Below are 20,928 nucleotides of genomic sequence, written 5' to 3' on the forward strand. Positions count from 1 at the left end.
CTTATCGGCAGACTCAACATCCTGGGTTTCTCTAATGACTACCTCGCCTGGTTCACTAACTACTTCTCAGATAGAGTTCAGTGTGTCAAATCGGAGGTCCTGTTGTCCGGACCTCTGGCAGTCTCTATGGGGGTGCCACAGGGTTCAGTTCTCGGGCCGACTCTTTTCTCTGTATATATCAATGATGTCCCTCTTGCTGGGGGTGATTCTTTGATCCGTCTCTAAGCAGACGACATCATTCTGTATACATCTGGCCCTTCTTTGGACACTGTGATAACTAACCTCCAAACGAGCTTTAACACCATACAACACTTCTTCTGTGGCCACCAACTGCTATTAAATGCTAGTCAAACTAAATGCATGCTCTTCAACCGATCGATGCCCGCACCTGCTCGCACGGCTAGCATCACTACTCTGGACGGTTCCAACTTAGAATATGTGGACAACTATAAATACCTAGGTGTCTGACTAGACTGTAAACTCTCCTTTGAGACTCACATTAAGCATCTTCAATCCAAAGTTATATCTAGAATCGACTATCTGTTTCACAACAAAGCTTCCTTCACTCATGATGCCAAACATACCCTCATAAAACTGACTATCCTACCAATCCTTGACTTCGACGATGTCATTTACAAAATAGCCTCCAACACTCTACTCAACAAATTGGATGCAGTCTATCATAGTGCCATCCATTTTGTCACCAAAGCCCCATATATTACCCACCACTGCGACCTGTATGCTCTCGTTGGCTGGTCCTCGCTACGTATTCGTCGCCAAACCCACTGGCTCCAGGTCATCTATAAGTCTTTGCTAGGTAAAGTGCCGCCTTATCTCAGCTCACTGCTCACTGCTCACCATAGCAAAACCCACCCGTAGCACTCGCTCCAGCACATATATTTCACTGGTCATCCCCAAAGCCAACATCTACTTTGGCCACCTTTCCTTCCAGTTCTCTGCTGCCAATGACTAGAGTGAATTACAAAAATCACTGAAGTTGGAGACATATCTCCCTCACTAACTTTAAGCATCAGCTGTCAGAGCAGCTTACGGATCGCTGCAGCTGTACACAGCCCATCAGTAAATAGCCCATCCAACCAACTACCTACCTCGTCCCATATTTGTTTTTGTTTTTCTGCTCTTTTGCACACCAGTATTTCTATTTGCACACCCCAATCTGCACATATATCACTCCAGTGTAAATTGCTAAATTGTAATTACTTCGCTACTATTGGCCTATTTATTGCCTTACCTCCTTACTTCATTTGCACACACTGTATACCGATTTTTCTAATTGTGTTATTGACTATACGGTTGTTTATCCCATGTGTAACTCTGTGTTGTTTTTGTCGCACTGCTTTGCTTTATCTTGGCCAGGTCGCAGTTGTAAATGAGAACTTGTTCTCAACTAGCCTACCTGGTTAAATAAAGGTGAAATAAATACAAATATAAAAAAAAGTGGATCCTGGACTTCCTGACGGGCCGCCCCCCAGGTGGTAAGGGTAGGTAACAACACATCTGCCACACTGATCCTCAACACGGGGGCCCCTCAGGGGTGTGTGCTCAGTCCCCTCCAGTACTTCCTGTTCACTAATGACTGCACGGCCAAGCACGACTCCAACACCATCATTAAGTTTTCTGATGACATAACAGTGGTAGGCCTCATCACCAACAACGACAAGACAGCATATAGGGAGGAGTTCAGAGACCTGGCTGTGTGGTGCCAGGACAACAGCCTCTCCCTGAACGTGATCAAGTCTAAGGAGATGATTGTGGGCTACAGTAAAAGGAGGTCCAAGCACGCCAATTTCTCATCGAATGGGCTGTAGTGGAGCAGGTTGAGAGCTTCAAGTTCCTTGGTGTCCACATCACCAACAAACTAACATGGTCCAAGCACACCAAGACAGTCATGAAGAGGGCGCGACAAAACCTATTCCCCCTCAGGAGACTGAAAAGATTTGGCATGTGTCCTCAGATCCTCAAAAGGTTCTACAGCTGCACCATCGAGAGCACTGGTTGCATCACCGCCTGGTATGGCTACTTAGCCTCCGACCGCAAGGCATTGCAGATGGTAATGCGTGCGGCCCAGTACATCACTGGGGCCAAGCTTCCTGCCATCTAGGTCCTCTATACCATGTGTTGTCAGAGGAAGGCCCTAAAAATGGTCAATTCCAGCCAACCTTGTCATAGACTGTTCTCTCTATTAAAGTGCATAAGTCACTTTAATAACTCTACCTACGTACATGTATATATTACCTCAATTACCTCGACTAACCACTGCCCACGCACATTGACTCTGTACTGGTACCACCCGTACATATTCTCGCTATTGTTATTTTACTGCTGCTCTTTAATTATTTGTTACTTGTATTTCTTATTTTTCGTTAGGTATTTGTCTTAAAACTGCATTGTTGGTTAAGGGCTTGTAAGTAAGCGTTTCACTATAAGGTGGCATGTGACAAATACAATGTGATTTGATTCGATACCACTTTCAGACCCCCTGAGAAATGTGTGTTACTACAACTTTGTCATAGACCATAGACTCCTAAGACTCCTACACTAAACTATATCATTTAAATAAATAGCAGTAGATTACTCTATGTGGGCACTTTGTGAAATGGTGCCTAAAATAGTTCCATGGAGTCAAATATAGGTTCCCTTGACGTTTTAAGTGGGAACCTATTCTCCATTGCACTTTAGACAGTGGAACTGTAGAAGGGCCCACCTCTCCCAGACAGTCCCTGGGGTGTCTGCTCTCTCTCTTTCTCTCTCTCCATCCTATCTCTCTCTCTCTGTTCTATCCTCTTTCTCTCTCTCTTCCCACCCTCTCCACCCCTCTGCCTCTTTCTCCCCCTCTCCCTACTCTCTGTATTTGGGCAGACTGCCAGTGCCTGCAATCGTTGCTTTCGGGACATAAACGGCAGTTGATGGAGCACTTTGCCTAGCCTAAGTAAATGTGCTCGGGACCATTTGAGTGTGCATTGTTTAGGAATGGATCACAGACAAGTTGGGGCAGAGTCTGTGTGTCTGACCTATTACTGGGAGTTCACAGATTTGTCTTCCACCGGAGGGGCATAAATCTGCATTTGGGGACAGCTGCTACTTTAGTAACCACATGATGGTACTCATTGATATCTATTCAAGAGATGGAGTGGCATAGGTTGCATGCATCAGCAATGAAAAACAAAACAACAGAGTTAGAGGATTGAGAAGTTTTGTGGGAGAAGAGCTTGCAGGGTATTTAGTCGGCGTTTCCTGGGACACCAGGGCGCGGCATTGGTCCAGTTTGTTTGGAGCGATACACACTGTCATTTGACACTCTAGATTCCCCTTCAGTCTATAGATTGGCATTGACATACTCCATTGAACTGCTGGAAACATTCTACATCTATCATAGTACACGTTATTGTAGCAATGGCAGGTGTCCCACGTCTCCTACATGTCGTGTGTGTTAAGGGAGCTCCTCCACACACACTCCTTACCTGTCTGTCACAAAACGCCACACCGTTCGCCCACGTCCCGTGTTCCTCCTTTAACCCTGACAGCACTCTGCCCGCTCTGCTCCCAGCAGGTCTACCCCAGATGAGCCACCTACACCTGTCACTTTACCTGTCACAACGGGTCACGACCTGTTACAAGCCGTCACATCTAGTCAGGACCAATCCCTTCGTCTCGTCTTGTTGACTTGAAGGTGATCTAGAGGTAACTTGTCTGTTTGAAGTGAGAATCATCGCAATGCCCCGTTTCTCAGTATGGTGGGTCTGCAATAATCAAGTTTATTACTGATTCATATCCAGTGTTTAATAGTAATTTGTACAGGGTTGCAGGTGTGATCGCAGGGTACATTGACAATATTTGGCTTCGTTGTTTTTTTCCCCCTATTTGTTAATATATAACGCAGTTTCCAAAGGGTCGTGAGAGAACAACCATTATGCTCTCATGCTGACGTTAAGATGTCTCAATGAAATACACTATGCGTATTCTTTACGTGATGAGCAGCTAGCTGAAGAAATTGATGGAGCTTGGCTGGAGGTTGTTGTATGGTTTGGCTTATGTAGTTGAACATGCCTCTGTATGTGCTCTCTAAGACTCAAGGCCACCAAAGAGAACAGAATCTAACTGGCCTGTACTTTTCGAGCTAGTGAATGAAATTACTTCCTGGCTCAGACACACACACATACGGATTACCATATTCTAAATGTGATTTCTGTCATTCTGAGCACCGTGGGTGGATGCCCTAATCAGGTTACACACCCAATGCAAATGGGTCCGGTACATTTCTCAAATGTCCAGTAAATTCAAATGTTACCGATCAAATGTCCGGAATCACATTTTCCAAATGGAAACCCTGGTGTACATTAATAACACACACACACACTCTCACGCACATGCAGTATGCACACAAAAGCACACACAGACAGGGCTCACACACAAATAATGCACTGACAAATACACAGGTTTGTGTGCTCATACACACACATGCCCACTCACCCATGCATGTACATGCTCTCTCTCTCTCTCTCTCTCTCTCTCTCTCTCTCTCTCTCTCAGTCTCCACAAAGCGTCTGTTTGGCTGTGCTGACACTAGACCCGTTTTAATTCCACTCTCCTTCTCTTTCCCCCCTCCCTCTCTTCCTCCCTGGGGTATTCTCTCTCTCTTTTCTCCCCCTGAGTTAAAGAAAACAAAAACATTCAATCACAGGAGATTGGTGGCACCTTAATTGGGGAGGACGGGCTCATGGTAATGGCTGGAGTGGATTCAGGGGAATGGCATCAAACACATCAAACAAATGGTTTCCATGTGTTTGATGCCATTCCGTTCACTCCGTTCCAGCCATTATTATGACCCGTCCTCCCCTCAGCAGCCTCAACTGCATCCAGTGCTTTTATTATATATTTGCCTTCTTCTTCTGTCTATTTGCCTGTTCTGTTCTGCAGCACTTTGTGTTATTAAAGTGTCGTTTTGACCCGGGTGCTTGCAGATAGCTCGCCCACAGCGATAATTACTACTGATCTGCATAGCTCCCTCCCACACGCGGCAGCCGTGAAAATGTTATTACCTTGGCCTTTCTGCTAGGACCTGCGCAAAGCGATGCAGGCAGGCACGGGGCTCCTGTATGGACAGTGTCTTTACCCAGGCCACGATGACGACAGAGCTCCCCCCAGGAAGAGAGAGAGAGAGAGAGAGAGAGAGAGAGAGAGAGAGAGAGAGAGAGAGAGAGAGAGAGATAAAGCATTAAGATCACAGCTCCGAGAGAGGAACATGGAAGAGGCATTGTTTACATTTTTCATACTTTCTTTTTATCTGGTGTCCAAGTTGAAATTGTCGCCTTGAAGCATGGCTCTGACAAAGTTAGAGATGAGAGCCGGGTCTTTATTTTCATTGGTGTGGATGTAGTTTCATGTATTTTTCTATAGCCTTGAGACAGAACTGAGACAGAACTTAGACAAGGGAAAGCCTTTTGGTGTCTGGGATCAGCAGAAAAGTCATCAGAGCTTAGATAGATAGTATTTTTTTCTCTCAAAGAAACATAAATACACACTTCCTTATGAACACTCCAGAACCCTCTCTCTCAGATAAAATAGTGTTTTCCTTTCTTAGTCTCTCTCTCTCTCTCTCTCTCTCTCTCTCTCTCTCTCTCTCTCTCTCTCTCTCTCGCTCTCCGTTCTGTTCTCTGTTCTGTAACAGCTCAGGCCTGTGTTCCCGGCCCATTCACCCTGACAACAGCCTCCACTGAGGTCCGAGGTTAACATCATGTTCAGGGTCAGGAGCTCCCAGAGGTCAAACACTCTGAGCTGGGCCTTAATGAACTGAGTTTGAGTCCTCTGGACCTCTACACACACATACAGTATACACACACACATACATTCACTGATGCTTGTGCATGCACATACCAAGCAAAAAGCAGATGACACACACACACACACAAAAAACACACCTCCCGGTCCTGAGCGAAAAAGCCAGGAGAGCAGGGTGGGCCTTGTCTAGCTCTCCCGTCTGTCCTTTCAAACCCGACTTATCTACACATTCCCAGGTTGAACTAATTGGCATTATTAAGCTGGCCGGATACAATAGCAACCACCAAGTGGTCCACAAACAGGTTAGTGTGTGTGGAGGGAATCTTAAACAAGCCACCCTGCAATTTCAATCAGAGCCGTGCATGACTCGCCCCAGGCCCAGGTAGTCCAATTACAAACAGACACGCTCGACAGGCGCGCTCAAACCCCAACCAAATCCCTCTTTATTCAAACTCAGGGGTAGAGATGGCCGGAGGGGAGAGACGTGCTGTGGGTCGATGTGTGAAGGGCAGATCATATTAAGAGGGGGGGCATAGGTACAATCCATTGCTGCTGGATCGATAGAGAGATGGGGGGGGGCAGTTGTCTTTTGGTTAGAAGGGTTTGGAATGAGCATAATTGTTTATTTTATGGGACTAATCATGTCGTTTTCGCTCTCTCTCTATCCCCCTATCCCTCCCCCTCTCTCCCCCATCTCCCTCAGGGGGGTAAGATCCCAGTGAGGTGGACAGCTCCAGAGGCCATCGCCTACAGGAAGTTCACCTCAGCCAGTGACGTGTGGAGCTACGGCATAGTCATGTGGGAGGTGATGTCATTTGGAGAGAGACCCTACTGGGACATGTCCAACCAGGATGTGAGTATTATTGTCATGTTGAACTTTTGAACGAATATTCAAATCAATCAAATTTCAATCAAGAAAAATTCATTTAGAAAGCCCTTTTTACAATGAATGAGCATCCAGATAAAAGGTGAACCTTCTAGTTTTTAATGTTGTGTCGTAGAATACAAACACACACCAATGAGCTCCATATCCCCAGCTGGCCAACTGTCTCTCTGAAGCCTGGTCCACCAGGACTGGCCAACCCAGCAGATGTTCCATCTCTGGGCCAGCATACAGGCAGCGACTGGTGGGACACACAGGGAGGAGGCCTGGCACTGTTCACAGCATGGCGTGCTGTTCTCTTCAGTCAGAACACACACACACACATACATATATATATATATATATATACAGTGCCTTGCGAAAATATTCGGCCCCCTTGAACTTTGCGACCTTTTGCCACATTTCAGGCTTCAAACATAAAGATATAAAACTGTATTTTTTTGTGAAGAATCAACAACAAGTGGGACACAATCATGAAGTGGAACGACATTTATTGGATATTTCAAACTTTTTTAACAAATCAAAAACTGAAAAATTGGGCGTGCAAAATGATTCAGCCCCCTTAAGTTAATACTTTGTAGCGCCACCTTTTGCTGCGATTACAGCTGTAAGTCGCTTGGGGTATGTCTCTATCAGTTTTGCACATCGAGAGACTGACATTTTTTCCCATTCCTCCTTGCAAACAGCTCGAGCTCAGTGAGGTTGGATGGAGAGCATTTGTGAACAGCAGTTTTCAGTTCTTTCCACAGATTCTCGATTGGATTCAGGTCTGGACTTTGACTTGGCCATTCTAACACCTGGATATGTTTTTTTTTTACCTGCACTGTGCAGGTCAGAAAGTTAGAGCTCTCGAAAGAGGCCAGTTCCCGAGTTGGAATTACGAGATGGATGACCATTCAAAACTATTTTTCCCAGTCCGAGATATTTTTTTCCCAGTTGTATTAAACGACTGAAGTCTGAGATTTCCGAGTCCCCAGTTGTTTTGAACGCGGCATCAAAAGGCAACGGAAGGCAGGCTTCATCAGACCCCACTTTGCAACAAGTTGGAGGCATTATGCATTTTGAAAACAAATATTTCATTTTTGGAACCCTGAATGTTTTAGTACCTATTATAAGGCATGTCTTACCTTGCTTCAAAGTAGCCTATTAGATCTCCTCTCTTTATACATTTTTTATGGATATTTTGACACCGGTGTTATCCCGTTAATTGCATTCTGGAACAAACTTTCGCGCTTAGCCTACTGAATTGTGCGCGTTGCGGCACTTATAACGTGAAGAAATAATAGTTTATCAACTTTTTGAGTTTCTGATCTGTTGCAGGGCTACTGGTTGTATGAATTTGTATCTATTGTTCCATAACTGTCCCAGAGTCTGTTTGGAATAGGCTATGTATATCTCGATAAACTGACCAATAGAATCGGTAGCCTAAACGTTTCTACTATAGTAGATTGACATAGGCTAGTGATTTTGCTGTTCATTACTCGTCTTGTTGGCGAAGGAAAAGTACATGTGGACAGTTATCAGAAATCAGTAAGAAGGACCACATATTGTTGCATCCTGGACTTCCATGTTCTGCTAATATGAATTACCATATTCTAAATGTGATTTCTGTCATTCTGAGCACCGTGGGTGGACGCCCTAATCAGGTTACACACCCAATACATATGGGTCCGGTACATTTCTCAAATGTCCAGTAAATTCAAATGTTACCGATCAAATGTCCGGAATCATATTTTCCAAATGGAAACCCTGGTGTACATTAATAACACACACACACACACACTCTCACGCACATGCAGTATACACACAAAAGCACACACAGACAGGGCTCACACACAAATAATGCACTGACAAATACACAAGTTTGTGTGCTCATACACACATACACATGCCCACTCACCCATGCATGTGTACACACACACACACACACACACACACACACACACACACACACACTTCCCCATATGCACCATTTATCAAGATTCTGCTGAATTGCACAGGTCTCAGTGGTAGCATGGACACCTATAGTGCATCTTCCCATTTCTGATGATAATTCATTTTCACACCCTAGAATCTCTATCCTATATCGGCTTTTCTTGGCTTTGCCCTGATTCAAGCGTTTAATTTGAAAGATTGCATCTACATACAAGGGTTAACAATCCGTCATATGGTATACCCTACGAACACGCCACGATTTAGAGAGTGAGACAGCGCTCGTCTTTCTATAGTTACTGTATATGCAATCAGCCTATTCCCAAGGCACTTTCCCATAGTGTCCGAGTATACAGTCAGGTCCAAAATGATTGGTACCCTTGATAAAGATGACCCAAAAACTTTTTTTTTTAAATAACACAAATACTGAGCTGTATTGTATGGTGATTTTTTTTAAATGATTTATATTATTGTATACTAATACAATTGCTCAGAGAAGGAGATTTTGTTTAACAAGTACATCATATTTCTTCTCTGCAAAAGATAGGGGTCAAAATGATACCTTTCAATACCTCACCTTGTGAGGATAAAGGCACTGAGCCTATTTCTAAACTGTTTTATAAGACTGCAGAACACATCGGGAGGGACTTTAGACCTTAGACGAAAGGTGTGTGAAATGTACAGGTGAAACTTCACGTGTCCTAAAACAAGATCTGTCTCGTGACAATTTTACATTCAAAAAATAAACATGTGTTCAAAAACGTTGTTTAATATATATTATTTTATACAAAGGAGACGCTGAGTGAATTGCTCACTAACCACTTAATAGCGCAAAATGAGACAGAGCAACTAGGGCCCGGTGGCACAGTGATTTAGAAAAGGGGTTTAGGAAAAGGGAAACAAAAGGCCTCTACAAACATCCACTTCTCTACTTTACTGCACATTATTGACCTCCCTTGATCATAAGTTTAGTGACTACCCTCAGATGTCTTCTCAATTGGCCTTCCCAATGGTCCCGTCTGGCAATGATCTTCCATTCGACCTCATCTACCTTATCGGCTTGAGCGAGATCAAACCCACTTCTAATAACCGCCTTCCACTCACTACCTTCTACCTTCTCCACAATAGTCCCTTCTAACACCACCCCGACTGACTACCTTGTGACCCTCTGCCCAACCTCTCCGTCCCCAGGTGATCAATGCCATAGAGCAGGACTACCGGCTGCCCCCTCCCATGGACTGCCCCTCAGCTCTGCACCAGCTCATGCTGGACTGCTGGCAGAAGGACCGTAACGCGCGGCCACGCTTCGCTGACATCGTCAACACCCTGGACAAGATGATCCGTAACCCAGCCAGTCTGAAACAAGTGGCCAGCATCCCGGCAGTGTAAGTGTAGCATACATGAATGTATATGTAGGATTACACACACACACACTTAATCCTCGCCATTTCCTTTGCATTGTGATGCGGTACGTAGAGACCCACACGCAGCCGCGCTCACACATACCGAAGCACTTTGACTTTTTCCCCCCAACAGCTTCAAAGCAGTGGTTGGTGCACACGTAGACACCTTCACAACCCAGGCACACTCAGACTTCCTTAAACTGAAATAAACATGACTTTATAACTTTATATTACATCAAAGCATATATCCTCCACTTATTCTTGCTGTTCGGAACGATCAGAATTACTAACACACACACACACGCACACAGTTGTTGCACACACAATTCCCGTTGGCACACACACGGAGATTTAATAGATTCAAGTTTGAACCCAATCTACTTCAGAGGGTAGTTTCTTTGCAGTGTGAACGTATACAAACAACAGACATACACATCTTCACAACCCAGACTTCCTCAAAGTGAAATAAACATGAGTTTATTACTGTATATTACTTCAAAGTCAAAACCTCCCCTCACACCACCATCAAAGCTCTCTCTGTCTCTCTCTTTCTGCCTCTGTCTCTCTCTCTGTCCCTGTCTCTCTCTCTGTCTCTCTTCCTCTTCCTCTCCTCTTCCAGGCCTTCCCAGACCCTGTTGGATCATTCTATTCCAGACTTCAACACCTTCAGTTCAGTGGGAGAGTGGCTGGGAGCCATCAAGATGACCCAGTACAGAGATAACTTCCTCAACTCTGGCTTCACCTCCCTGCAACTGGTGGCACAGATTACATCCGAGTGAGTCACACACATGCCCAGACTCATGCAGGCTCTCACACGCATGCAGTCTTGCGTACACACACACACACACACACACACACACACACACACACACACACACACACACACACACACACACAGGTGTACAGTACATGCATGCACAAACACACATACACACATGTAACGGATGTGAGACGGTTAGCTTAGTTAGTGGTGCGCGCTAAATAGCATTTCAATCGGTGACGTCACTTGCTCTGAGACCTTGAAGTAGTAGTTCCCCTTGCTCTGCAAGGGCCATGGCTTTTGTGGAGCGATGGGTAACGATGCTTCGTGGGTGACTGTTGTTGATGTGTGCAGAGGGTCCCTGGTTCGCGCCCGGGTATGGGCGAGGGGACGGTCTAAAGTTATACTGTTACACACACACAGATTACATCCGAGTGAGTCACGCACATGCACAGACTCATGCAGGCTCTCACACGCATGCAGTCTTGCATACACACACACACATTCACAGGTGTACAGTACATGCATGCACAAACAGACATACACACACACACACACACACACACACACACACACACACACACACACAGAAACAGACACACTCATGTGAGCAAGCGTGCATGTACATCTCACATCTCATTTAAAATGATCCTGTCCAAATATTGGCCCTAAGAAATCTATCTGGCTTCAAAATGTTGTTTGTAAAATGTAGCGACATGGTTTTAATTGTCAATCAAAGAGAACAAAAGCTTGATCACTAAGAGGCAGACAAAGTTAATGGAATATGTGTTTGTTGTTTTCTCCTTCACAGCCAGTGGCTAACCGTCCTGAAAGTAATTATTTGGGGCTTTGGTTATATGTGTAAATGTATTAGAGACCAAATGAATGCGTGTTTATGTACTTGCTTCTTCAGCGATGCAGACGCAATACTGACGTATTTCCTCCCTCTCCCTCTTTCCATCCCTCTCTTCCCATCTCCTTGCCTCTCTATTTCCAGAGACCTCCTGAGGATAGGTGTCACCCTGGGGGGCCACCAGAAGAAGATCCTCAGTAACGTCACCTCCATGCGGGTGCAGATGAGCCAGTGCCAGTCGCCCACTGCCGTGGCATGACTGGAGGGGGCGCCATGCCACGGGGCGGTCAGCATTCGGGTTGGCAGGGACTACAGCAGAAAGGACTACACCCCTCACCGAATGACCCCCGACCCGTCGGAACGCGCCAGGGTCGAGACGATCATTCTCATCTAATCCCATCGAACATATAATCAAACATCATTACCCAGGAGGCCAGGGTCCAGACGAAGACTAACTATCAACTTCCACTAATCTGAGTTATTCTGAGTTATGATGTAGAGTTCAATGTGTTCAGAGGCTGTTTTTTTTTCAATCTTAATCTGTGAGGTCTACATAATAGAATATGTTGGTACTGACACAGAGATTGAGTCTTTGGGAATATCAGATGTATGTCTTGACTGGATGATATTAGACTGGAGAGGAGGAAATGGAAGACATTTTGAAGAGGAAGATCATTGGTGAATCTCAAACCACCCCCCCCCCCCCCCCCCCTTACCAACTCGTTCAGAGGGCCCTCCGTTGTCACGTGTTGGTGACGAAGCTCAGAGGTTGACTTCCAGAGAGTGGCGAGGGGATGAATACATCAGTCACCTTTTGGAACACACTCATGGCAATTCATGTTTCACTTTTAGATACTAAAACGAGCATGAAATTCAACCCACTGGGCAAAAACGGGTTGAATCAACGTTGTTTCCACATAATTTCAACAATACATGTGATGATGTTGATTCAATGTGGAAAATTGATTGGATTTGGATTGATTGCAAATAGTCCTAAATGTGAGGGAATTTCATATTTTTTTCAGTTAACTTTGAACCTAAATCCAAAGTCATAGCGACATTTTTTTGTTGATTTCACTTTGAGTTCACGTTAGTTGACAACTCAACCAAATGTAATTTTTTTTTAAATGATGTTGAACTGACGTCTGTCTGTGCCCAGTGAGAAATGAACAAATCCCCCTAGAACATTTTACAAGATATAAACCTCAGTAACAGTTACACATTTCATTTGGGAAGTATTTAATCTGTTACGCGTCTTGAAATCGGATGGTGGAACTGCTCTGATAGTTCTATGCATGTGGCATATAACTAGGCACGCACTCTCCAAACATATTGAGGTGCGTGTCGGGATAGGACTACACCCCTCACCGAATGACCCCCGACCCGTAGCACTTCGCTATGAAGCCTGCAGCCTTTCTGGCTTGCTCGAAGTGGCTGTGAGAGGGTTAAATTAGCCCCTACACCCTCGATCATTTTCACTCCCTCAGCTTTGGTACAATGTGCATATGGCGCAGGTGCGCGTGGCCAAGAGCAAGGAGCAAGGGGAAGGGAGTGATTTGGGATTCAGCCAATGTCATCAGAAGGCCCCTGATTTGTCATTTGACCCCAGCCTTCCTCAAAGACTGAAATGAGGATGCATTGGCTAGGAGCAGCAGTATGAAATGCGTATAGAAAGAAAGCAATTCAACCTCTATATACATGCTCAATATACACACATACGGAAAAATGATACAGAGACATACAGTGGTGATTGGTTGATTTGACATTTTTCTCACCTTATATTTTTTCATTTGAAACTTTTGACATTTTTGAGATCTCCTCAAGGTCGACCAAAGTTGAACTGGCTGGAAAGGAGAGCTTCTCTGACATTTTGTTGGTATTGTGTTTTGCTTTTCCACCATGAAAGCAGGGAACAAAATTCTCTACCATGTTTTCACTTTAACACTACCTGTGGATGTCTGGGCTGATGGCCTTGCCAAAGGACTAGTGAAACAGCCTCACCCAGATTCTGAGAATATATATAAATATGTATATCTCTAACTAAATATGAATATATCTTCTGAATAAATCTTCATATTGAAGGTGACTTGTATGAATATGTATGCACAAAACTCTCTCTGCTTGCCTTTTTGGCAAAGATGATGTTTTTGTGGACTGGATTGTGATGGACTCATAATGTAGTTTCTCTACAGCGCCACCTAGCCCTCTGGAGGACAAAACATAAAGACACCATTTTGTTTCTTTCCCCATTGCTGAGGGGTCATCACATGGACAATCCTGAATGAATTTTGAGCTGGAAGCAAATGTACAAAGGATCATGTACAAATGACTCTTTCTGTGGATGTGTATAAAACAACTATAGGGATAAAAAAAAGTAACAAAATGTCCCTTCTCTGAAGAGCCCATGTTAAATGTAAGTGTATTCATGCCATATCTTGCTGGTGAGCACTTACCTGTACAGACTGTATTTTTCTTTATTTCCTCTTGTTTGTTGCTTGTGTTGGAGTGATTGGAACCATCAAGAATGGGAAGGAGAGTGGATAGTGTCTCGTCTGCTGGCCAAGGTCTACGGTATGTATTGTATCTGCTATTGATGTGTGTGTGTGTGTGTGTGTGTGTGTGTGTGTGTGTGTGTGTGTGTGTGTGTGTGTGTGTGTGAATATCTGGGTCTGGCTTAGCCAACAGGCGCCTCTTGATAAACACAGACAAACAGCTCACAGAGGCACTCCGCACACACAACAACAAAAATAATAGCACCTCGGAGGGGTTCCGCTCGCACTTCAACCCCCACACACCTGTTACCTAAAGAGAGGAGTTCCTCTTGCACTTCAACCCCCACACACCTGTTACCTAAAGAGAGGAGTTCCTCTTGCACTTCAACCCCCACACACCTGTTACCTAAAGAGAGAAGTTCCTCTTGCACTTCAACCCCCACACACCTGTTACCTAAAGAGAGGAGTTCCTCTTGCACTTCAATCCCCACACACCTGTTACCTAAAGAGAGGAGTTCCTCTTGCACTTCAACCCCCACACACCTGTTACCTAAAGAGAGGAGTTCCTCTTGCACTTCAATCCCCACACACCTGTTACCTAAAGAGAGGAGTTCCTCTTGCACTTCAACCCCCACACACCTGTTACCTAAAGAGAGGAGTTCCTCTTGCACTTCAACCCCCACACACCTGTTACCTAAAGAGAGGAGTTCCTCTTGCACTTCAACCCCCACACACCTGTTACCTAAAGAGAGGAGTTCCTCTTGCACTTCAATCCCCACACACCTATTACCTAAAGTGGCTAGTTTTACAGCTATTACTAGTACACTAAAAGCTATGTCAATTGTAAGTATTGCTTAGTGACTGCTCTACCTACGTTGGCCAATATTAATTTATATGTGTCACGTTGGTATAGGGATCAGGAGACAGGCGCAGGAATACGTAATAGGGGTTTTTCTTACCCAAATTACAGCATGCCGTGTAAATGCAAGGTTGCGAAGACCAAAGAAACACATATACAAAACACAGGGTTGAAACCCAAACAAAAGAGCGAGGAGTACCTTGAGTAAGTACACCGGGGCGAGACCCGTAATCATCTGCGCAATACAAGTGTCACGAAAGCCAAAACAACACAGCACAGGTACTCACACGATCAATGGACAATGGAACAATAATCGACTGCCCAATGGAAACCAATGGGCACATTTATACAATTACAATCAGGGAAATGGAGACTAGGTGTGTGTAATGACACAGTTCTGGAGGGATCCTTGACAATATGTCCATAACGGGGTAAATCTTAATTTCCAATTAAGTCAAATTTTCCCTTAGTCGTACACTGATGTCAATGGATGACTCTGAAAATTTGCCTCAATTGGAAGTTAGTATTTGCCCCAATGTTTATAAGTGGAACACACTCTATTGCAATTGGTGGAAAACAGAAGAGGTTGGTGAGAGGAGCTTTAGGAGGACGGGGTCATTGTAATGGCTGGAATGGAATGAATGGAACAGAGTAAAACACGTGGTTTCCATATGTTTGATACCGTTCCATTCCAGCCATTTAATGAGCCTGTCCTCCTATAACTCCCCCCACCAGCCTCCTCTGGCAGAAGAGGTTTATTCTTGAGATGGTGGCTACTGAGGACACGGATACTATTTGAGTTGGAGTGAGAGTGTCCTTCTGAAGTATGTCTGAAGATGGAGTAAATGGTGGTCCAGGAGGGGAAGCTGACATGATGAGTCGGAGGGCTTCGGTACACAGGGTTGATTGTACAACTAGCCCTGCTCTTGTGTATGCTAGAAGCCTGTGATTGCAGTGTGATTGGTGTGGTGTAGTCTGAGAAATAGATGGCTGTCTGGTCTTGCACCAATCACACTGAATCTCAACTATGTCTGACAGCAAGGTGAAGGAACCTGGTTGAAGATGGTGGAACTGCTCTGATAACTGTGACGAAACCAAAGGGAATTGGGTTATTCCCAATCAGATCAAAACATACAATTATGAATAAGTGTAGTCACCAACCCACTGACATGTCCACTTTACTAAAGTAGGCAATCAATGCGAAGGTAACAACCCATGTTACACTGTAGATATAGCAAAATCCTCATTAGCTGTGAATTGGCCATATTAATTAAGCCTTCCAGCGACAGCAGAGGGAAATTAAGTATGCCTATGTTTGATCTTCTACAGAGTAGGCCTATGGCAAGTGTCTAATATTGGAACACGAGACAACTTAACCAGATTTTGTCTGTTTGTAATCTCTCATTGCATCGATTTTCCTTTAACTACATCCTCAGGTGTCAGGTCATGACAAACTGCTGTTTCCCCAAACACAGATATCGTAGACTGCTGTTCTACTAACCACTCTGTGGAATTGGCTAGCCTTCTGCACTCCTGTGCCAAGCAATGGGTGTTTACTTTAGTAGGGGTGTGGCTCCATGTCTAAGACTGAGGTACCCACCTTGGCGTCTGAAATTAGAAATCAATCGCAGCCCATTAGCAGATTATTAAGTATCCTCAACCCCCTCACCCCTTCCTTTTCCCTTCCGTCTCAAATCTATCCCCCCATCCCTCGCTCCTTCTCATGGCCAGGCTCCAGCTCATTTATCCTGAGTGTAAAAAACCTGTCTCAGGCCCAGGTCTGGATGCGGGTCTGGGCCTCGCTGGGCCTGCCCAGCTGGCTGTGGCTGAGAAATGGCTGCATCTCGGACTCTCTGCTCCAGTGCACCCAGGCAGGCACAGGACCAGGCCACCTGCTGGGGCCTCAGTCTAACAGCGGTCTGATCAGCCGCTGGGAGGGAGATGGATGGGGCTGGGGCCAGCACACACACACACACACAGGCATACACACACACACGCAGAGGAGTCCGCTGTCACAGCTACTGCACGGCAGTCTATCTCATAATGAAGAGAGAGTGGGCCGAGACCTGATAGTGGGTGTCTATTGGGAAAATGAGCGGAGATGAGAGAAGAGAGGGGAGTGGGGAGGGGTTGACGGACTATGAAACAGTAGCACTATACATCAAGTAAGGTATATTGGGGTCGGTTCTAATTGTTGTAGTTCAGCTACAGTCTACGACCACCTGGGCTGTTTCAATAAACCGTATATGACAACCTATACATTAAGCTCTTTAGGTCGAAACCTAGCTTTTAGAATCCCTTTCAACATCATTCACACGAGCCCGGAGTACCGTGCGCATACCTAATCATTCTTTCTTCTGATTAACGATGTCTGTTTATTCAATGGAGGGATCTAATTTGAATCCATTACGCTTCCATTCAGGCACGTCTCAAGTATTTGCCATTCAACATGCCTGTCTATGAATGAGATGACAGAGCAGTCTGTAATTCCCATTTTTCTTCTTTTCCATTTGCTAATGTTAGATTTATTAACATTCTGGCTCTAATAGCATTCCACTTCAGAATCGTGACATGAAAAGCAATTAGCACTCCCTCCATAATAGCCATTTCAGAATTTGCTGTCATTGTCCCATTCTCTCCTCCTAAAAAAAACAACATATATTCATTTGTGGATTCCTTTGATAATCATTTTTTTACAATGCCATCTGTTTTGATTTGTTACAACTTTGTCTGAAAAGTGGGCCTGGGTGTGTCCATTCAACTGATGATTGCTGTTGAATAAATATTTGTGTAGTTAAATCTGTTTCAGAAGTGTTGTTTTAGTTGAAAATAATTCCTCTATTTGTATGTGTTCTTCTATTTCAGATAATGGAACACACACACACACACACACACACACACACACACACACACACACACAGCAGACCCAGCATTGCTCAGGACAGCCAATAAGGATGAAGACAGCACGACAGGGATGATGACCTCACTTTGCGGTACACACAAGACATAGGAACCGAATGCGTGTTTTCTTGCCTTTGTTTCCCTCTCTGTATAGCTACCACTTGTATATTGTGATGACGAGTATGTGTCCGAGTTTGTAAGCAGTAACTTTCTGACAACTATTGTACTAAAAATGCACTCAATAAACGCCTTGGAAAAAGAGTAAATCACCGGCGGTCCCAGACTCTGTGAAAGATTATGATTATTCTTGTTTTTTTCCACTTCAATAACACAACAGAGAAGTCTGAGAAGCTTTGGTGAATAATGCTTTTCAATGATAATTGGGGGGTGTGGAATAAGCAGTTCTTGTCACTCACACACACACACTCCTGTCACCATGGCACCGTTGTAAAAAGCCATCAAGTCGCTAATAAACGAGACGTCACTCTAAATTAACAGAAACTTCCTAAGAAATCAACACTGAGCGTTGCCAAGAAAAATGACAATATTTAGACAAACTAGCGGAAAATAGCCTCTCCCGCTCTCCCTACTCACGCCCACACTGTAGTGTGTGTTGGCAGAGACTGGATCCTGTCGGGCTCCAACACAGATGAATGTGTTGTACTACTGTAATGATATGGTTAATGAAGTGTTTTATTGGTTGGTAATTGATTGATAATATCCTGTTAGATATTAGTAGAGATTATTTTGCCAAGAAAGGAAGAACAAATGAGAAAGGGTGTGTAAAAGCAACCTGTTACATGATGAGGTATTGAAGAAATCATTTAATTCCAAAATGTACTGACAATAGCTTTTGTTCTGTACAACGTAAAGGGATAGTTCCCCATTATGTAATAATTACAATGTTACATAATGGTTTTCTTACCGTTAGCACAAATCCCATTCAAGGGGAATGGATGTGAGCATTTATTTTATTCGGGTTGAAAATGGCAGATAAATGTGCACTGATAAATGCCTAAATTGGAACGCAGTGGCTGTACAGTAATACTGTATGCTATACATGACGTCAGAGCTCTGGCTCTGCGCTTCACAGCGCTGTTTGGGTTTTGACTGACAGCCGTTCTGAACTTAAGCACCTCGCACGACAAGAAGGTGCCCCCATCCCTCCCGCTAATTGGGTAACTTTTGCAGATTTTGGGTTGTCTGAGTGAGGGAAATGCTGTAAATTAAGAGGACTCCATGTATTTTGACAGATGACACATTGAGGATTATAATAAATACCACTTTGATGTCATACAAGCAGGCCAAACACTGTGATTCCAAATGTGCATTTCACATTTCCATATAAAACTCATGTCATGTACAGTGTCAACATTTATGATCTATGTGTGATGTACAGTTACAAGATGACATGGCGTCAAACCCTGGGTTGTTCTGAACAGAATGAGCCTGTTTGCCTGTTGTGAAGAGAATTCACTGCGGAACGCACACCTGAAGGCACTCATGACTCCTTTCTATGCACACCAAAATTATGATCTGTTTCCCGGAATTGCATTGAGAAAGCCTAACTGTAATATTGTATATTTTAGCTAGACATGTTGGCAATAGAACAAGCTTTCAAATGATGCCCACCTGACCCAGATGGCGATTTATAATGGACCGTTTTTAAATTGCGTAGACAACAACAGTAATTGCGTGATGGCGTGATGCAGGGATGTGTTCTAAACAAAACAACTACAAGTGTGCTTTCTCTAGTCCCTCAACGGCACAGCTAAAAGAGCTCCAAAAAGCACCTTATAGTTGAAGACTCTTCTTTGAGTCATAAAAGTGCATTGAAATGACTTTTGAATTTTGGAGAGATGTGTGTCCACTTGGAGACACCAGTTAGTCCTCTCACTCAAACCCTTATGTTGCACCTACCCCACATGTTCCAGGAATATTCTTATCATGTTACTGAATGTATCCACAGTATTTTCAGATTTCATTATCAACAAATGTGTTGAGAAGTACAGTAAACGTAAAATGCACATAAAATCAACATTGTAGTGTTTGGATTCAGTCTTGTGTCAGGTGAACTGTTGTTTCCTCAACTTTGGTCTAATCCTTTTCCCATAATCTTCAAACTGTTACCTTTCAATTGCTACCATGCTTATGCATATGATTTTAAAATTGTATTCTGTAAAAAACATTAGCCCTATCCATATAAGCCATTTCCCACCAGTGTAAAGGGTTAAAGAGGATTGTGCCGGGTTAACACAATATCAAAGCCACTTGTTACTTTGAACCTAAAATATCACAACAGTGATCCTGAAGGGATTCAATCCGATCACGTTTTAAAGGCAATGTTCCCGCATTCGCGGAGACCACATTCACGGTAAACGCTGCATATGTCAGCTCAATCGGAAATTACCTTTAAATGGCACAGGAGCCAGGGGGGCAATACAAAGATCAAAGTATCAAAAAAAATTTGGAGGCCCCACAGCCTTCAATGTTGTGATGCGATAATATTGGCAATATGTATTGCTCATCAAATGAGAAAGGTCCTACCGGACATTATTTTTCACGATCAGACAGGGGTCTTGAAAGGAAGATATATTGATATATTGGAGACAATATTATCAACTACTAGAAATAATGGTACACTATGGTACTATAGGGAAACCAGGTATAGTCTTTACAGCAGATTTTGAGAAAGCCTTTGATACAGTAGGTCTAGAATCTGCTCATAAGAGCCTGGATTTCTTCAGCTCCGAGAAGTTGTAAAATAGATAGTATGTTTAAACAACGGAGAGGGATACATCTGTCCATCTACGGGGGAATTCCCTATCGCAGTTTTACGTACAGTTGAAGTCGGAAGTTTACATACACCTTAGCCAAATACATTTAAACTCAGTTTTTCACAATTCCTGACATTTAATCCTAGTATGTATATATATATATATATATATATATATATATATATATATATATATATATATATATATATATATATACATACATACATATATACATACATACATACATACATACATACATACATACATAC

At 43.8% G+C, this 20,928-nt stretch overlaps 1 pseudogene; it reads left to right on the top strand.

Moving 5' to 3' along the window:
* LOC139386555 (ephrin type-B receptor 1-like) overlaps nt 1-18,143 on the top strand; it is a 296,455-nt pseudogene extending 278,312 nt beyond the window's left edge.
* The last annotated feature ends 2,785 nt before the right edge of the window (nt 18,144-20,928 follow it).

This window comes from Oncorhynchus clarkii, chromosome 28 (assembly GCF_045791955.1).
Source record: "Oncorhynchus clarkii lewisi isolate Uvic-CL-2024 chromosome 28, UVic_Ocla_1.0, whole genome shotgun sequence".
Lineage (NCBI taxonomy): Eukaryota > Metazoa > Chordata > Actinopteri > Salmoniformes > Salmonidae > Oncorhynchus > Oncorhynchus clarkii.